Raw genomic sequence first — 20,285 nt, forward strand, 5'->3', positions numbered from 1 at the left:
AGAGATCACAACAGTGGTTGTCTGTGAGTACAGGGCTCTAGGAAGCACAGAGACAAAGCACAGGAGTCTGAGTCTAAAGGAGGGGCAGGGGGAGCCAGAAGAAATCCCTCCTAGATAAGCTTCTATTTAAACTGAGACCAAAAAAAAAAAAAACCAACTAAAGAGAGTCCAGCAGAGGTACATCTAGGGGTTCTTTGAAAAAGCTACAGCCTACCTGGGAGTCTACCTGCTCAGCCAGGCAATGTTGAAACAGGCCTTCTAGAATCACTCCACTCCCCTGCTTCATATAGAGGCTCCACTGACCTTCTCCTGTAGTGAAAATTCTAGGGCACCCTTGAAAGCCAGGCAAACAAAGGAAGTATTAGAGATTTGGAGGAATGAGAGATCTTCAAGCCCAAAAGCCAGAGAGGGTGTGAAGGCTCCAGTTAGGAGTAAGGAGTCACTAGAGGGGCAGGCAGAGCCAAGAGTTCCCCAGCCCATTCCTGTCTGTCCCACTAGGAAAGTCTCAGGAGAAAGCAAAATCTCTCAATAATGAGATATTCCTAACAGTCACATTTAAGAACATGATTATTATCTAAAGAAGCATTAAAAAACAAGCATAAGAAGACAGTCTGGGTGGATGAGCCTCAACTGACCCTCAGAGCATCCCCTTCCTCTAGATTCCAGTCTCCTTGCCTTGTCTCTCCATCTCCCCAGCTTCTCTTCTGCCCTTCTTACCCTGTAATGCCAGATTCATGGGACCCCAATAGATCTCCAGGAGCCGAATCTGATACAATCACACAAGAGTCTTTACTGCAAGCTCGAGCCTGGACTCACAACCGTTCCCGACACAGCCGTCCCAGGGAGTGAATCCTGGTCCTTTGTTCAGTGAGATTTTATAGGTTTTGGGGAGGATACTCTATGCGTCACAACATCACACAGCAAATCATTCCATACCGCGGGAAAGTCAAACAACAACTCTTAATATTGATTAGCACATTCACTAGCAGGAACAAGTTGAGTAGGGGTGATTGGTTAGTACAAGAGGGGGATTCATTTGAACTGATTGGTTTAGGCCACGAGGGGTGTATGTGCTAAACTACAAGGTTTCCCAACATGTTATCAACCACCATAAACTACTTGGGGGTCATCTAGTATTCCAGGTATTTTCCCTGTCTCATGCTGATTGGTGGTTGCTAGGGGGTTGCTATGGGTCCTCACCTAGCCTGACTGAGTCAGGGACACATGGAGCCGAAGATCTCTCCTGTTATTTGCAGACAAACAACTCAGCAGGGTGTGTATGTGCCTAGAAAGTCTCTGTGGGTTTTTCCAAGGACAAGGGTCACGCCCCCTTCCTTAGGACAGGTCTTGAGGTAGAAGCTGCGGTTATTTATTTATTTTCAAAAATGGAGTCACATCAGTTTCTCAACCCCACCTCATAAGCCACAACAATAATCCATTATTGATCTTGGCCTGCAATTTTTCAGACTTTAGGGGAGAAAAAAGCAACAATCTTATTCTTGTCCGTTATAAAGGGTCACAGCCAACACTCCTAGATCAAATGATGGGTCAACAAGGGAAAAGTATAACAAATTAATTTGATCAGTTTTATGTGATATTTCAAAATCAGAACCCAGAAACCCAAGTAAACTATTCATGTCCAAGTTTAGGATGAAGCTCATGAAGCGGAGTAGAAATGTGACAGAAGAGAAGTCATCTAATAGTAACAGACTACAGGGCACCCAGCAAGGCCTGTCTGTTCAGAGGCTTGTTGGCCTCTCTATGGAGCACTCCTTCCTCCTGGGTATGGGGTGGGACCCTTCTAAAATGGGAGTTTTTACAACTTAGTATCAGACAGAGTAGGCAGAGAATTTCTTTGTGGCCAACTCCAGATAGAAAGGCAGAAACTGGGGAAATTAAAGCAGCATTCTTCAGCTTTGTGGTTGACTTTGTGGAAAAAGGGTTCTGGTTGCTATGACCTGCCTTGAGGAAGAGAAATTCTAATTTCTATGTTCTATGTCTTACCTTGGCCGATAAAGGAGAACAGGAGACAGGAAGACAGGAGAGGGCCAGGGAGAAGCTTTGCTTCTGCAGCTGCCTCTGAGCTCTTCACTTCAGGATATGCCTTCTGAGCCTCAGAAGCAGGCCAGCTCTTCAGCCTGGTGTAGCTGACATCTCAGGGTGCCAGCACAGCCCTGCAGCCCTTCCCTACCCCAGCCATTTAGGACAGCCCTCATAGCACCCAAGAAGAAATTTGTTCCTGGCTAGAATTAAATAACAGCCAGCCTCTAGAAACCTAAACTTGACACTATCAGCTGAAGAACTTCAACACTGAGCATAAGACTTGGCATGAAAGACTCTACCCCAGTCCCAGGAATTTTGTTTATTCTTCAGTGCTGGGAATGGAACCCAGGACCTTACACGTGCCAGAGAAGGGCTATACCACTAAGCTACATTCCCAGCCCGAGGCCCAAGCATTTGCACTTGCCTTTCAGTGTGAGATTTACCTAGACAGATCTGAACAAATGCTCACTCTCTTGAACTGCCAGGTTATACCCTCATATTTAAGGGACTGTTAATCCACAAAACATGGCAGCTAATATTTTAAATGAATGGTAAAGAGGAAAGGCAATAATTTGCTCACTAAACGAAAGCGTAGATGTGAATCTGAGAAACACAATGTGGCACTGATTGAAAACAAATTGCCAGTTGATTAGATGACTGCAAACACAGGAAGAGAAGCTGTAACCGGCCTGGGAGTTCATAAGAAAGAGAGTAATCAAGAGGCTCAAGAGATGCTCAGCACAGACAGGCTACAAAAGGCAAGAGTATCAGCTCTGTATTGCTGAGAACATAGAAGCAGGAAGGGATTAGATGTTGATGGAGCCTGCACGCATGGGAAGCTTGCCCACCCCCACCCTCCTGGCCCCAGCTCCTGGGTGAGCCTGAAGGGTTCAACCACCAAACCCAGATCCGGCAGCAGCTAGGAGGGGTGTTTGTTATTGCAACACAGGAAGTATCAACGACTGCTGTTCAGAGGGTTTTTAGGTTGTACTCAATCTGGAAGTTTCACACTTCCTCTCAAAAAGCCAGGGACTTAGAAACCATTCTCATCCTTGCACCCTACACAGGGAGAGAGTCCACACAGATCTCAGTAGAAATGCCATCCCCCAAACAGCAGCTGGAGCCTGTTTCTGCAGAGAGTAAATACTGAAAGATGCAAACCCCCATGATTACCAAAATCTGAGAACTTTCTGCAATTAGTAGGTAGAACTTGGGATGAGAAAGGACAGAGTAGCATAACTGGAAAACCTAGGACTCTTCAGTGAATACCAAAAGAGATTCCCCTCTTCCTTTTGCAAGTAGGTGGAGTTCAGCCAACCTAAGAGGAAGTGACTGGCTAAAACAGAAAGAGGGGAGAAGGATGAGTGTGATTTCTACTTTGGTTTCGGGAGTGAACTTCACAAATAGATAGACAGAGGATGCCCTAGTGCCACAGGTATATTGTTTCCATAGCTCTGAGCTACCCTACAGGCGACTGTGGTGCCAAAGGAGGGCAGCTGGGGGCTCCCATGGTCATGGGAAGAGATCATACAGTGCAGGCTCACCACCTGCTAGGTTAGCACAGCAAAGCTCCATCCCATCATTCTTGGGTTCCAGGGGCCTCTCACCAATAGGGAACTCTTGATGGAGGGGAGTGAAGGGGAAAGACAGATTCAAGGATGATATCAAGTTGCAGTTTACATTTAAATCAGACCATTCCAGTGTAACATGGCAGGGGACACATGAGAGGATGAGCAAACAATATGGAACAAAAATAATGGTTGTAGACTAGGGAGAAATTTTCTTTGAGGCAGGGTAAAGACATTTCTGCAGCCAGATCAGACAAAGGGTTTCACCACTGACCTAACATGGAGGCACTGAAGTTCAAACACACCAGATGATAATAGGCTCTTGTTGTTAAGATACCATTCTGCCTTTTGTGCTACAGTAACAGAAGACCACAGACTAGGTGATTTATAACAAATGGAAATGTATTGGTTGAAGGTTCTGAAGGCTCAGAAACAAGGCAGCAGGGGACCAGCATCTGGTGAGGGCCTTCTTGCTGCAGTACCACATGGTGGAAAGTATCACAGGGCAGAGGAGCAAAGATAAGCCCTACAGGGGGGGACTCACTCCCTGGATAACAAACCCACTTCTGCAATGATGACATCAGGACACAGGGCCCACCTCCCAACACCATGGCATCTGAGATGAAGTTTCCAACACAGGCTCTTTGGAGGACAAATTCAGAACCACAACTGTTTAGGTAAGTGGATATAATTCTCAATCCACATGCTGGTCACTCTCAACCCATCTTATGGTTATCTCCATAAAACTCCAGGTTGGAGAATCTCTTAGAGGGTGCATGGAATGTCATCAGTTGTCAGTCATCCAGATTCCAACACCTAAAGATAAAGTCCAGGTAAGCAGTCCTGCCCATCAGATACCTCCTTTACCTTGTTAACAGCTACCTGGATGTGACACCCAGCACGAAAGCCAATACAAACTTAAAAGTAAAGGGGCACAAACAACTGAGACTAAGAAAGAATTAATTTTACTAAGAATTAAATTTAAACTAAAAAAAGAATTAATTTTAAAGTTAGTCTGAGGCCTACTTTTAGGTGAGAACAGAGGAGGAACTGGACTCAATTTATCCGGTGTTAACTGAAATGAAGGTTAACGTGCCAAATATCTGGGTCACTGCCTAAAATAAGACAGATTGGAGAACTAAAGGGTGTAACTAGAGGGAAGTGGTGGCACTGAATGAAGGAAATGATTCAGAAAAAAATAGGCTCTGGTGTCGAGAGCTGGTTCCCTAATGGGCAAGACTGGGAAGAGAACAGAGAGGAGGCTCGACAGCAGAGCCTGGGATTTTGAAAACTTCCCACAAAACCACTATTCACTGAAACCACTCTGGCTCCCCAGCCCTCAGAATGAGCTCCTTCTGATGGTGTTGGCAAGATGTGTATTTTCAACATCCCCCAAAACCACTAGACCTTTCTTTTCTGGCAAGGTAGAAGTGAGGATCAATTTTACTTGAAGTAAACACTTGGTTTCAAGATTCAAGAAGCACAATTTATTTCTTTTAAAACATTTCTATTTTGTTTTCCTAAAGACGGCATATGAACCCCAGGAAGCTACAGTAAGCCCTGAAGGAGCCAATTTAAAGTATTGAGTCTGCTCAAATTCTAGGATTCTAGATAGAACCAAGTTTACTAGCAAACAGTACACCACCTACAGCTGCCCACCTTTTCCTTATGGAGTTTCTTCCCGGCAACTAGAGAAAAGCTTGTCTTGTCTGAAAGTAAATATATATCCCAGGGTCAGACTTTCAAACTGCTTTGGTTAAAACTTTCTTGCCCAAAATTCAACTGCAAGACAACAAATAGTCCTTTCTTAAAAGTGATCCCAATCAGTGTAACTTCTATTGAAATCTTAACAAGTTCCTGCATAGACATAAACAAGCTTATTTTAAGATTTTTATGGAAAGGGAAGGGGCCTAGGATAATCAAGTTTGGCAAGCAAGAATATGATGAGAAGAAATCATTCTTCCCATGTTAAGGCTTAATATGTAGCTGCAGTATCAAGACAGTGTGGTACTGGCAGAGGGAATGAGCAAACAGATCAGTAGAACAAAATACAGAACCCAGATGTAGATCCAATTAATTTTTTTAAATTTATTTTTTTGTTATAGGTGGACAAAATGTCTTTATTTTGTTTTTATGTGGTGCTGAGGATCAAACCAAGTACCTCATGCATGCTAGAGGAGCCCTCTACCTCTGAGCCACAACCCTAGCACCCCTCCTCCAATTAACTTTTGACTAAAGAGTAAAAGCAACCCAGTGGAGAAAATATAGCATTTTCAATAAATAGTGCTGGAACAATTAGACCTAAACTTCACACCTTATTCCAAAATTGAAATGGAACATGTACTTAAAGATAAACACAAAACTATAAAACTTGTAGAAAAGACCACAGGAGAAAAGGCTTTGAGAATCTAAGACCAGGCAGAATTCTTAGACTCAAGACCAAAACAGAATCCATAAAAGAAAAAAATTAAATATTGGACCTCACCAAAATTGAAAATGTTTGCTCTGTGTAACACCAAAAGGACAAAAAGATAAATTACAGACTGGGAAAAAATATCTATAAATCACATTTGAGATAAGCCTCATGTCTAGAATATATTAAAAAATTCTTAAAACTAGACCCCTCAAAAAAGACTGCTATGGTCTGAATAGTTGTGTCCTTAAAATGTGTTTTGAAATCATACCCCCCAAAGGTGATGATATTTGGAGATAGGAACTTTGGAAGGTGATTAAGCACAAGGGTGGAGTTCTCAGGAACAGGTTAGAGTCCTTATAAAATAGAGCCCAGAAAGTTTATTTGCTGAGAGGCACTATTCTGTGAACCAGGACATGAATTCTTACCAGACACCAAATCTGTTGCATCTTACCTTAGACTAACTAGCATCCATAACTGAGAAATAAATTTCAGTTGTTTTTAAATTACTTATCTATTTTTTCCCCCAAGTCTCACTATGCTACTCAGGCTGGTTGCAAACTCCTGAACTCATGTGCTCCTCCCACCTCAGATTCCCAATTATCTGGGACCACAAGCTCATGGCACCCTGCTTATAAACTACCCATCTATGTTTGGGGTAAAAATGGGAGTTCATAACCCACTTGAATCTAATGTATGAAATATCATATGTCAAGAGCTTTGTAATGTTTTGAACAACCAATAAAAAAAACAACTACCCATCTATGGATTCTATTAGAGCAGATGAAGAAGACTATAAAGACCCAAGGCATCATTCAGTACCATGTCTTAAACTGTATGATCTGTGGACCACTTGATGTAGGATCATGGGGAAGAGTGGACAGGAAGGGTTAGATAAAATGTAAATTCCTGTGTCCCACTGAAAATGCCTGATTCAGTACATTTTGGTAGGACTTGAGAAATCTGTATTTGAAAGAAGCTCCTCAAGATATATAGATACACATTTATTTTTCCTTTTCCACATAAAGTTTGAGAGCTCCTGGTGCTATTCAATCAAACAAACTAATAGAAGAGCAGTTACATAAAGAAAACTAGGATGGGGCCACTTGTGCCCTGTTGGGGTAAAGTAAAAACAGGGGCTGTGTAAAGACTAGCAACAAAGCAGAAGAGCATGCTGTGGGCAAAAAAATTCCAAGAATCAACCACTCTCTAGATTTACTAGGTTATAAATGAAATGATAAAGTACCCTTCTACATACCCACATGTAGATGTGAGGTGTCCCCAAAAACTCATGTGTGAGACATTGTAAGAAGCTTTAGAGGACAAATGATCAGGTTATGAAAGTCTTAACCCAATCAGTGAATTAATCTCCTGATGGGATTAATTGTGTGGTGACTAAAGGCAGATAGGGTGTAGCTGGAGGAGATGGAAATTGGGGGCATGGCTTTGGGATATATATTTTGTATCTGATAAGGAGACTCTCTCTCTCTGCTTTATGATCATCATGTGAGCCATTTCCCTCCACCAAACTCTTCCACCACAGTGTTCTGCCTTATCTGGAGCCCCAAGGAATGGAGTCTTCTGTCCATGGACTGAGTCCTCTGAAATCATGAGTGCCCAAATAAACTTTTTGTCCTTTATAATTGTCCTGGTCAAGTCTGTTAGTCACAGCAGTGAAAAAGCTAAAACATACACTTAAGAATCCAAGTGTGGGGCTGGAGTTGTGGCTCAGTGGTAGAGCAATTGCCTAGCATGTGTGAGGAACTGGGTTCAATTCTCAGCACCGCATATAAATAAATAAAACAGAAGTCCATCAACAACTTAAAAAATCAAAAAAAAAAATGATAATAATCCAAGTCTGAGGACAACTTCCTCTTTTGGGAGAGATTTTAAATTTAAAAAATTTTAAGTGTTCTCTTTGTCATACTCAAAGAGCATGTGCCCTCAGGTTGTGCTCACAAGAAATTTTGAGAGCTTGGGAGAGACCATGTTCTCTGAGGGTAGGGTATGGCCTTTGACAGCTTGGGGGACACTGCCCAGCTGATCCAGTGTATCTGAAGCTCATATGAGCCAGGTCTTCCAGGAACCCACAGATTGGAACCCCTGGTGGTGCCAATGGGTGAAGGGCCCGCTCAGGAGTCCCTAGGTTACTGTCTACCACCACCTTTCCAGCCTCTAGCATAAATATGTACACAGAACTAGAGACTGAGCAGCAACTCCTTCTCACCAAGCCAGCAAATAGTCCATCTTTCCATATTCACCATTCTGCTTCCTTCACCATCCTTTGTCCTTCCTAAGCACCAGAAGCAACATGACTAAGTGCAGAGACAGGTCCAAACTCTGTTTGAGCAGTTCTTGAGTAAAAGGGCTGTGACCATATTTCTGAGAAATGTGGACAGAATCTAGACAGACAAAGAGAAAGTAAAAACTGCTTCAGAGAAGATGAGGTAGATAACTGTCAGTCTTTCAAAAGTGAAAGATTAATGCACTAATAAAAAATAATTTTTTTTAAGTGAAAGGTTGGTCAAATAAGCAAGATGGAAGCCAAAGCCAAGTGGCCAAGATGGGGCAATGCACAGCTCTTTAGTTAAAGATGAGAATGTGCTGCTTGCCTGATCCTGACACCTGGGCTTCTGAGATGTCCTCTCCTGCCCTAGGCACTGCTGAGTGGCTTCCCAGCCCAGCGCAGAGCTCAGTTCCCTGAGTTTTTCTTCCTTTGCTCATTTGTGTCTAGTGTGTGTCCTCTGGGTCAAAATCCATTGGGGGCTAATTAGTGGTGAAAGCAGATTTCAGCTCACTTCCTTTCACCTCATGTTTTTTTTTTTCTCTGTTGGGCTGAAGCCAAACAGCAAACATTAACATTCTGCCTGCAGAACAGACCCACAGTAGACACTTGGGAACACACTCATATGCATCTCTCTCTCTCTCTCTCTCTCTCTCACACACACACACACACACACACACACACACCAGCTGCAATTTGTCAGTACAAGGTCTCTATAGTCAGCTGTTTGGGGGGCATCTAGAGTAACTCATTCTTCCATTGAAAACCTGGACTGGGAGAGAAACATAAGTAACGGCCCTTCTCACTGACTGGCCTAATGCAAGCAGGGAAAGGATATTAGAAATTTCTGGAACCTGACTCCTGTAAGGTCAGCCCCTGCTGGGGCTTCCTAGGCAGCTGTTTCCTGTTGCCTAGGGTTACCACCTGGGCACCCCTGTCTGCACTCATCCCTGATGAGCCTTAGGCACAATTCCAGCCACTGTCAATCAAGTAGGAGACCCTGCATGTTTCTATCTCAATGAAGAACAACTGCTCTAAATCCAAGCTCCATTTCAGCAAGTCACTTGGATTTTAAACAGCAGGCGTTATAACCCTCTGTGGGATGTGCGGCAACCTGGGCTCCAAATGAGGTGGGGAAGCCCTCTAGTGGCCGAGGCTGAGGCAACAACTCCGGAAGGAAACCCAAGTGGACTAGAACCTAGCTCCTTCCTGCCTCTCCCTCACTCCCAAGCCTTCCAGTGGTCAAGTCGGGCTCTTCCCTTCTCAGCAGCTCTCCTCACTGCCCCACCAAGTTCTGCCGGGCTGCCCGCTGCTCAGTTGTGCTGCATTAGTCTGTTTCCTGATTCTCCTCCTCCAGCTTCTGTAAGTCTCTGCCAGATTCACCTTCCAGAGACACTCATTGTTGATCTATTAAGTTCTCTAATTAAGAATCTCCTGAGCTTCCCTGCTGTTTTATCAATGATCCTTAAGGGGGGGGGGTGCCCTTCCTTGAGAGGCATATCGCTATTCTAGAACAGTCTGTGCAGTACAGTGCCCCTACATTCTACCCATGCGCATGCCCTTCCTCTAAGCGTGATATTGAACCACTGTTACTGAGGTACAGTTCCTGGAGATGTCCAGACATTCAAATATATATATTAAAAAAAAAAAAGTGAAGGAAAGACTGAAAACCTCAAGTCCTCTGGGCAAAAGTTCAAACATCTTGGCTTGCACAATCTGACCTCAAATTTCCTTTCTGACCTTAAGAGTTGACAATCATGAAGAAATGAATGTCTAGAATCAGACTGTTTGCTTTAGAATCCAAGGCATATTGCATATTATGAATTGTTACCGTTTGGGTGTGGAACGCCCTCTAAAGGTTTGGATGTTGAAGGCTGCATCTTCAGCTGGTGGAGCTATTGGTTGGTGGTGGAAACTTTAGAATGTGGGGCCTAATGGAAAGCAACAGTGCCCTAGAAGGGTATATTGGCACCTTTGTCCCTTCTGTCTCTGGCTTCCTGGCCACCACGATATGAACAGCTTTCCTCTGCCGCAGTGCTTCTGCTATGGTGCTCTGCCTCATCACAGACCCAAAAGCAAAGGGCCAAGAGACCATAGACTGAAACCATGAGAAAAAAATAGATCTATCCTCCTTTTAAGTTGTTTTATCTCATGTATTTTGTCACAGTTGGCTAACGCCAGCATGAAGCTACATGAAAGATCCTAAATTCTTAGTTTCTTAGGATGAGGTTGTCATGGAAATTAAGTACTGTAGCCTGTGTATCAAATTTTACATAGTGCTTGCCACAAAGTGATTGTCAATAACAGCTGTTATTTTTACTCCTCTGTTAACAAGGCATCTGGTTTGTTCACAGGTCTGGCACATGCCTTGCACTTTCCATCTCAGCACCTTGGCTGTTGACACTTTATTAGCCTAGAGTGACCTCTCCCTCTCTAAAACCAAGTCTCACCTGTTTTTCCAAGCCCAGTTCAAACCCCTTCATCTACTGAGGGACTGAGGTAATCATCCTGAACCCATCTACCTTAAGCTATCTCATATGGAGGTTACTGAAATAACTTGTGATGGGGCATTATACAAATGTACATACATGCATGTTTGTACAAATATATGTATGTATTATGTATGGTATTTTTATTGTGTATGCAATCTTTTTTAAAAATTTAAGTCTTATACGTTCGTTACTAGAATAGTAATTTAAATTTTTGACACTTCTCTGCGTAGTATAAGATCTATGTTTTATACCTTTTTCTCCATAGAAAATACCTTCACTTATACTAGTTAGTACCTTCATTGTGTTACTTATTTAGTAAACACTAGCTTAGTTTAATTAATAACTGACTGGATCTTATCATAATATTAGTACTATAAGTCTTGTACCTTGAAGCAATTTTCCATTCAATGTCTTTTGAACTTTGATGGCCTAATTTCTACAACATCCCTGAAAAAAAAGCAAAACATAGGTTTATTTCATTAGGGACTGCTTCACTTGTCACAAAAACCTGCAGCAAGGCCGGTTATTTTTATTTAAGTTACATCATCACAATCTGAGAGTCTCCAAGTGGAAGAGCGAATGGTTCAAAAAGAGCAATTGGTAAATTTTTCAAAGTATTAAAATTTAAAACTTATAATAAGTATTTTGCTATGGTTATTCACACGTTATTTGGACCCAGCCTGTAAATTAAATCCTAGAGTCTAAACACTTTTACTATAAATTTCAAAAATCCCATAATCTGCATATCTACTAGAGTAGCTAAAATGAAAAATAAAATTGACATTACCAAGTGCCAATGAGGATACAAAGCAACTGTGACTCTCAGATGCTGCTGGTGGACATCCAACATGTCACAGCCACTTTGAAAAATGACTTGGCAGCTTCTTATGAAGCTAAACAACATAATCCATATGAACCAGCAACCCTGTGCCTAAGCATGTGCACTCATACAAAAATACATGTACACCAGTGTTTAAAGTATGTAAAGATGGAGAATAGAATAGAACAGGACAGGTTTTGATTATGAAGGGGCAGCACAAAGAATTTTGGGAAGTGATGGCAATCAATGTTCTATATCTTGATTGTGGTCACCATCACACAAATCTATATACCTGTTGAAATCCATAGAACTGTATAAAAATATTAAAGTTTATTATACATTAGCTTAAAATAAACTTTTTAGAAACCTCAGAAGCAGAAATGTAGCTTAATCTCAGTAAGTTTAGGATAAAGCAAATGGTACCATTTGTTGGTTGAACATAAAGATATTGATCGCCTACTATGTACAAGGCACAGAGTTAGACAAAAAGGAAACCTGGCCTAGACAAAGAAGTTATAAAAGCATTTGCTTTGAAATCTGCTAGAGCTGAGATGACTCCCTGGTCTATTCCTTATGAAATGTGTGTCCTTAGGGAAGTTGCTTAACCTCTTTGAACTTTATGAGGATAATAAAACAGAACATGGAGATAGTAAGAGGTCAAAAACTTCATAATTATCATTACTGCCACAGCATTGCTAATAATAAAACTGGTGCTACCAATAATAATGATGACTTTACTTTCAGAATATATCTAGAATCTACCCAGTCTCAACATGTTCACTGCCACCATCTTACCATGTCACTTCCTATGGTAGATTGTTAACTGCCCCCACCCCTGGTCTATTCTTAACCCAGACACCAAAACAATCTTCTCAAAATGTAACATAATTCATGTTATTCGTCTACTGAAAATCTTGCTGTGGCTTCTTCTTTCACTCACAGTAAAAGACAGAGGGACTGGGATTGTGGATTAGTGGTAGAGAGCTCACCTAGCATGCCCGAGGCACTGGGTTCGATCCTCAGCACACATAAATGTAAAATAAAGATATGTGTCCACCTAAAACTAAAAATAAATAAGTAAATAAATATTTTAAAAAGATACCTATTTAAAAAAAAAAAAAGACAGAGTCCTCACCATTTTTCTAGAAGGTCCTACATTTTCTGGCTCTTTTCCCTCTTTTTATTTTCTTCTATTGCTTTCTTCATCCCTCAATTTCTTCTATAATGCCCTTTCCTTTGAACACACCAGGCATGTATTTACAGCCTTTGCACTGGTTCATCCATCTGCCTAGAATTCACATTCACAACTTTGCTTGATTGCCTTCACATAAAGAAAAGGAAAAACAAAAAAAAAGACTCCTCCTGACCACTATATTTTAAATTTCCACCTGTTACACTTTACTCCAGTACTTCTAATCCTCTGTATCTTGTTCAACTTTCCCTTTTCCACAGTATGTACCACCTTCTAAAATTATATACATAACAAAACTCTGCACTGGAAAGTGGTGCTGAGAGCCACAGCCGAGTCAGAATGGCCCCTGGCATTTTGCCAATAGTATTGGTTGAGAGGCAAGCCATTAAGATAATGCTGGATTGATTCGGTTGTATATTAGACCTTTACCGTCCACCTCGGCCTGCTACTTTGGAGTTCTCGTGCTACTTTGGAGTTCTCGTGGGGATTCCTGGAGAATTCCCATTGGTTGGGGAAGTGTGGGAGGAGGGATTTCCGGAAGAGGGATTTCCGGTTGTTGGTTCCTGGAGGAGCCGCCTGGCATTCGGGGGAGTTCCCGGGAGCGTGTGTGGAGTGTGCTGGTGGAGTTCAGAAATAAAGTTTGTTCCTGCTTCAGTGGCTCGTGATTTGTGCCCAGCCAGACTGCGGCAAAGTGGATTTCTCACAAATTGCTGGTGGGAGTGTAACTTGGTGCCACTACTTTGAAAATGTTTCAGAGAATAACTATGAAAGCTAAAAATAGCCTTTGGTACTCTTTCTTACATGCAAACACAACAGAAAGGAATGCTTATGTCCACCATCAGTCAAATGGAAGAATGTTAATAGCAGCATTATTCATAATATCCCCAAACTGGAAACAACACAAGTAACAATCTACAGTAAAACAAACAAACTGTGATTTTTTTTAAAAAAAATAGAATAATACATATTAATAAGGAATGAATGGCTCATGTTACTCATTATTGACATAAATGAATCACAGATCTATTATTAAGCAAAAGAAGTTAGAAACTATAGAGTACATTCTTTATGATTTAATTTATTTAAAGTTCATTAAAGGGAAAGACTTTAATAATAAAAATTAAAATAGAGCTACTTATTTCCTAGTGGGGAAGTAACCTAATCTCTCTGAAAATAGTAATAAAATTTATCTCGCATGGGCAATGAGGACTACATGTAAGGTACACCTAATATCTAGTATCATCAGTCCTGGCACAGAATAAACTATTGTTTTTAATCATATATGTTCTCAATTTATATTATTTTAATAATTGCTAAATAAAAGGATAATTTTATTGATCTTTAACCCCAAAGTTCTAATTGCTTATGCCATTAGCATCCTCCTAATAGCTACTTTCCTACTAATAAAATTTGGATTATTATTTGTGGGGAAGTAAAGAGAAGTCCTGAAAGATGAAGCCTGTCTAACCTAAGCTGGTCATAGAACTCTCAAGTTCCTTTGCCAAACACCCACTTTCCCAAATCCCCCCAGCAGCTAAAGGCACAACGTACCTAGTTTGAGCCAATGAGACTTAAAGAGGAATTTTAAGTGGAGTCATTTAGAAAAGATTTCTTGAGCTTCCAGAGAGCTATAAATGTGAAGGCTCCTGGATGATGATGTGATCAGAGAGGGCATGAAAGCCTTTTCTTATACTTCTCGCCCACTACATCTATCCTTTGTGATATCATTTATAATAAACTAGTGAGTGAGAAATAGAGATAATAAGAAAGCAGATCAGTATCATGGAAGAAAATGATCCACTGGCACCTTGGTCTTAGACTCCCCAACCTCCAGAACTATAAGAAATCTGTTATTGAAGACCCCACCCCCCACCCCAAAGTATTTCTTCTTCCTACAAGGAGAAAGGCACACACTCTCTAGCTACTCCCTGTTTCCTGCCTCTGGACAATGATGCCTGGAGCTGTGGCAACCATATTTTGACCATGAGAATCAGAGAGACAATGAATGATTCAGAGGAGAGGGTCATTATAAGAAGTTGGATTGGGACTGGGGTTGTGGCTCAGTGGTAGAGCACTCGCCTAGTATGTGAGAGGCCCTGGGTTCGATCCTCAGCACCAAATAAAAATAAATAAGTTTTTAAAAAAGGTACTGTGGACAACTAAAAGAAATAAATATTTTAAAAAAAAGAAGTTGGATAACAGGTGCCCAAACACAGATAGAAATAATAAGTTCCAGTGATCATCAGAACAGTAGGAGGGCTATAGTTACAATTACCTCTTATATATTCCGTACATAGAAGGGAGGAGCTTAAAAGTTCTGAGCAAAAAGTAATGGTAAGGACTTTGAAATATTAATTACCCTGATTTGATCAGTACATTTTGTATACCTATATTGAAATATCTCTCTATGCCTGGCTTGGAGGTGCTTACCTGTAATCCCAGTGGCTTGGGAGGCTAAGGCAAGAGGATCCCAAGTTCAAAGCCAGCCTCAGCAACTTAGCAAGGCCCTATCTCTAAATTTAAAAAAAATTTGGGCTGGGGATGTGGCTCAAGCGGTGGCGCGCTCGCCTGGCATGCATGCATGCGGCCCGGGTTCGATCCTCAGCACCACGTACAAAAACAAAGATGTTATGTCCGCCAAAAACTAAAAAATTAAAAAATTCTCTCTCTTTCTCTCTCTCTCTCTCTCTCTCTCTCTCTCTCTCTCTCTTTAAAAAAAATGTAAAAAAAAATAAAATAAATTAAAAAAAATTTAAAAGGGGGGGTGGGGGCTGCAGGTGTGGCTCAGTGGTTAAGCACCTATGAGTTCAATCCCCAGTGCCAAAAAAGAAAGAAAGAAAAAGAAATATCTCTCTGTATCCCATAAATATGTATGATTATTACATGTTAATCAAAAAATTTTAAAATGCTTAAGGAGATAGAAATCTTAATGACATGATTTGATCTTTATACACTATATATTTATTGAATTATTATACTCTACCCTACAAATTTGAGTAATTAAAATAATAATATAAAAAAGAACCCCAACTCCTCAAATAGAAGAATTTTCAAACCTCCTATCTTCAGGGTGTTTGTTGTAAGAATTATTTTTTTTTCAGTCCTGGAGATTGAATTCAGCGCCTCATACATACCAGGCAAGTAGTCTACCACTGAGCCATATCTCCAGCTCAATTATCTTTATTATTTAAGTCACTATTAGTTGAGAATTTTGTTACTTGTAGGAGAAATCATTCCCCAGTGTAATGATTTCCTTATAAAATACAAGTGTACCAAAGAGAATTGTAAAGTGATAATTAAGGCAACTTACCATGCTGTCTTTCATTTTCCCAGAGTCTGAGCACAATTCATCCTGTTCGTGGTTCTTCTAGAAGTCTCCTTGCCATTTATGTCTTCATTTTCTAAGTCAAACAACTTCCAATGGCCTATGAACACCCTCTCAGGTTAGCAACTTTCCCAAGGCTTTGAGGCTAAGAAATAAAATTTTAAATTGGAAGACTTCTACTCAATTGCTGAATCCTGTTGGAGATTAGCTAGCTTCTAAACTCTGGCAGTAAATGTATTCACCTATTTTTGCCCACAAGCACACCAGTGGGCCAACCTTAAGGGTAGATGTACTGTGAACAGGTGGTACATCCAAAAGGGGCTCATTCCTGGCTGGCAGGGCAGCTTTCATGAAATTACAGGCCCCTTCTGTTTTAGTCAGCCTTTTGTTGTTGTTCTTGCTGTGACCAAAAGACCTGAAAAGAACAATTTTAGAGGAGGAAAAGTTTACTTGGGATAAATTTGGTGAAATGGATCGCTGGCTCCATTGCTCTGGGCCCAAAGTGAGGCAGAATACCATGGCAGAAATGCATGGAAAAGGAAAGCAGCTCAGGACAAAAAGCCTGGAAGGAGAGGGGAGGGGAAGGGGGGAGAGTGAGAGAAGGCAAGCACAAGAGTGCTCCCCTCACCATGGACAAAATACAAACCCCAAAGGCACGCCTCCAATGACCCGCCTCCTCCAGCCATACCCAACCTGCCTACAGTTACCACCCAGTTAATCCCAAACAGGGGATAATGCACTGGTTATGTTATTGTTCTCATAATCCAATTATTTCACCTCTAAACATTCTTACAATGTTTCACACGTGAGTTTTTGGGAGAAAATTCATAGCTAAACCGTAACTCCTTCATTTACACAAGCCATTTTAAAGGTCCTCTTTGGTCCAAAGGAATGTGTTCATGTGATCATATGGTTGTATAAAATTTGTAAGATATCTTAACAACACTCAGCCAAGACCCCTCTTTCTTCTTCCCTATTACACTTGCCCTTTTATAGGTGTTGTTAAAAGGCAGGGGCTGAGTATCTGACAGGCAGGTGCAATGCCAGAGACCATATTGTAATAGTAATATTACCTATTGCATTAAGTATTGGAAGTGTGGGTAAAGAAGAAGAAAAAAGTGTTTGAAAATATGAAGTCAGAAGCTACTCTGTGAGAAATTTTGCCAATCTTAACATACGTAAAAGGGTAAGGAATTAATTCTCAAAAAATGCCAAGTCAAGATTCTACGATCTGTACAATCAGAAAAATGATAAATTATACCCCAATGATTCAAATATATGAATTGCCAAGATCATTGTAATGCCATGTGTAGTTAATAAAAAAAAATTTTTTAAATGCCAAGTCAAAATGGAAATTCTATCCTGTCAAGAATATCATATGCTTAACAAGAAATGTGGGCAACCATAAACTCCCAATACACTTTTTTCTCTTTTGGGGTAAATTACACAAAAGAGAATACATCAGAATTCTTGTGTGTGTAGGTAAAAGACCAGTGCCACAGTGACTGTCTGCTCAGTCATATATTGTATATGTCCCAATATTGGTCCACAGCACAACTTGAAGAGGACCAGCAATCTTGGACAAAACAGGATGAAGAAGTATTCATCAGTGAAGCACTACAACCTAAAGAAATAATCTAATGATGAAACCACCATACATAAATATACATAAAAACAATGTATGGAGTATAACTAAGTAGCTGAATACACTGTAAGGATGTTTCACCTATAGTTCTGATATTAAAATTCAACAGAAAATGTAGAGGTATATGTATAAGGTCATTAATTAGCAAAGGTATTATATAAGCTGAGCACAGTGGCACATGCCTGTACCCCCAGCAACTTGGGAAACTGAGGCAGGAGGATTGTAAGTTCAAAACCAGCCTGGGCAACTTAATGTCACCCTGTCTCAAACCAAAATGAAAAGGCTGGTGATGTAGCTCAGTGGTAAAGCACCCCCTACATAGGATTTGTTAGTGATGTAACCTGATGTTAAAATAGAATGCTTATAAATTCAGTCTCTCCTGAGGGACTGAAATCATAGCTCTCAGGTACCAAACTCTATATAGATAGATCATAAGAAGGATTACACGCAAAAAAATTATTAAGACTTTGCTTCAAGTCTCCAACCAGTTATGCAGGGGCTTCTTTCTCACTTTAAGAGCTGAAAGGGTCTATTTGTTTGCTTGGATTTTGTTTTTTGTCTTTTTATTTATTTATTTTTTTAATTTTTTATTGTTGGCTGTTCAAAACATTACATAGTTCTTGATATATCATATTTCACACTTTGATTCAAGTGGGTTATGAGCTCCCATTTTTACCCCATATACAGATTGCAGAATCACATCAGTTACACATCCATTGATTTACATATTGCCATACTAGTGTCTGTTGTGTTCTGCTGCCTTTCCTATCCTCTACTATCCCCCCTCCCCTCCCCTCCCCTCCCCTCTCCTCTTCTCTCTCTGCCCCCTCTACTGACATTCATTTGTCCCCCTTGTATTATTTTTCCCTTTCCCCTCACTTCCTCTTGTATGTACTTTTGTATAACTCTGAGGGTCTCCTTCCATTTCCATGCAATTTCCCTTCTCTCTCCCTTTCCCTCCCACCTCTCATCCCTGTTTAATGTTAATCTTCTTCTCATGCTCTTCGACCCTACTCTGTTCTTAGTTACTCTCCTTATATCAAAGAAGACATTTGGCATTTGTTTTTTAGGGATTGGCTAGCTTCACTTAGCATAATCTGCTCTAATGCCATCCATTTCCCTGTAAATTCTATGATTTTGTCATTTTTTAATGCAGAGTAATACTCCATTGTGTATAAATGCCACATTTTTTTATCCATTCATCTATTGAAGGGCATCTAGGTTGGTTCCACAGTCTTGCTATTGTGAATTGTGCTGCTATGAACATCGATGTAGCAGTGTCCCTGTAACATGCTCTTTTTAGGTCTTTAGGGAATAGACCAAGAAGGGGAATAGCTGGGTCAAATGGTGGCTCCATTCCCAGCTTTCCAAGAAATCTCCATACTGCTTTCCAGATTGGCTGCACCAATTTGCAGTCCCACCAGCAATGTACAAGTGTACCCTTTTCCCCACATCCTCGCCAGCACTTGTTGTTGTTTGACTTCATAATGGCTGCCAATCTAACTGGAGTGAGATGGTATCTTAGGGTGGTTTTGATTTGCATTTCTCTGACTGCTAGAGATGGTGAGCATTTTTTCATGTACTTGTTGATTGATTGTATGTCCTCCTCTGAGAAGTGTGTGTTCAGGTCCTTGGCCCATTTGTTGATTGGGTTGTTTGTTCTCTTATTGTCTAATTTTTTGAGTTCTTTGTATACTCTGGATATTAGGGCTCTATCTGAAGTGTGAGGAGTAAAGATTTGTTCCCAGGATGTAGGCTCTCTATTTACTTCTCTTATTGTTTCTTTTGCTGAGAAAAAAACTTTTTAGTTTGAGTAAGTCCCATTTGTTGATACTAGTTATTAACTTTTGTGCTATGGGTGTCCTATTGAGGAATTTGGAGCCCGACCCCACAGTATCTAGATCGTAGCCAACTTTTTCTTCTATCAGACGGCGTGTCTCTGATTTGATATCAAGCTCCTTGATCCATTTTGAATTCACTTTTGTGCATGGCGAGAGAAAGGGATTCAGTTTCATTTTGTTGCATGTGGATTTCCAGTTTTCCCAGCACCATTTGTTGAAGATGCTATCCTTCCTCCATTGCATGCTTTTAGCCCCTTTATCAAATATAAGATAGTTGTAGTTTTGTGGATTAGTTTCTGTGTCCTCTATTCTGTACCATTGGTCCACCCGCCTATTTTGGTACCAGTACCATGCTGTTTTTGTTACTATTGCTCTGTAGTATAGTTTGAAGTCTGGTATCGCTATACCGCCTGATTCACACTTCCTGCTTAGCATTGTTTTTGCTATTCTGGGTCGTTTATTTTTCCATATGAATTTCATGATTGCTTTCTCTATTTCTACAAGAAATGCCGTTGGGAGTTTGATTGGCATTGCATTAAACCTATAGAGAACTTTTGGTAATATCGCCATTTTGATGATGTTAGTTCTGCCTATCCATGAACAGGGTATATTTTTCCATCTTCTAAGATCTTCTTCTATTTCTCTCTTTAGGGTTCTGTAGT

Source organism: Marmota flaviventris, chromosome 10 (assembly GCF_047511675.1).
Source record: "Marmota flaviventris isolate mMarFla1 chromosome 10, mMarFla1.hap1, whole genome shotgun sequence".
NCBI lineage: Eukaryota > Metazoa > Chordata > Mammalia > Rodentia > Sciuridae > Marmota > Marmota flaviventris.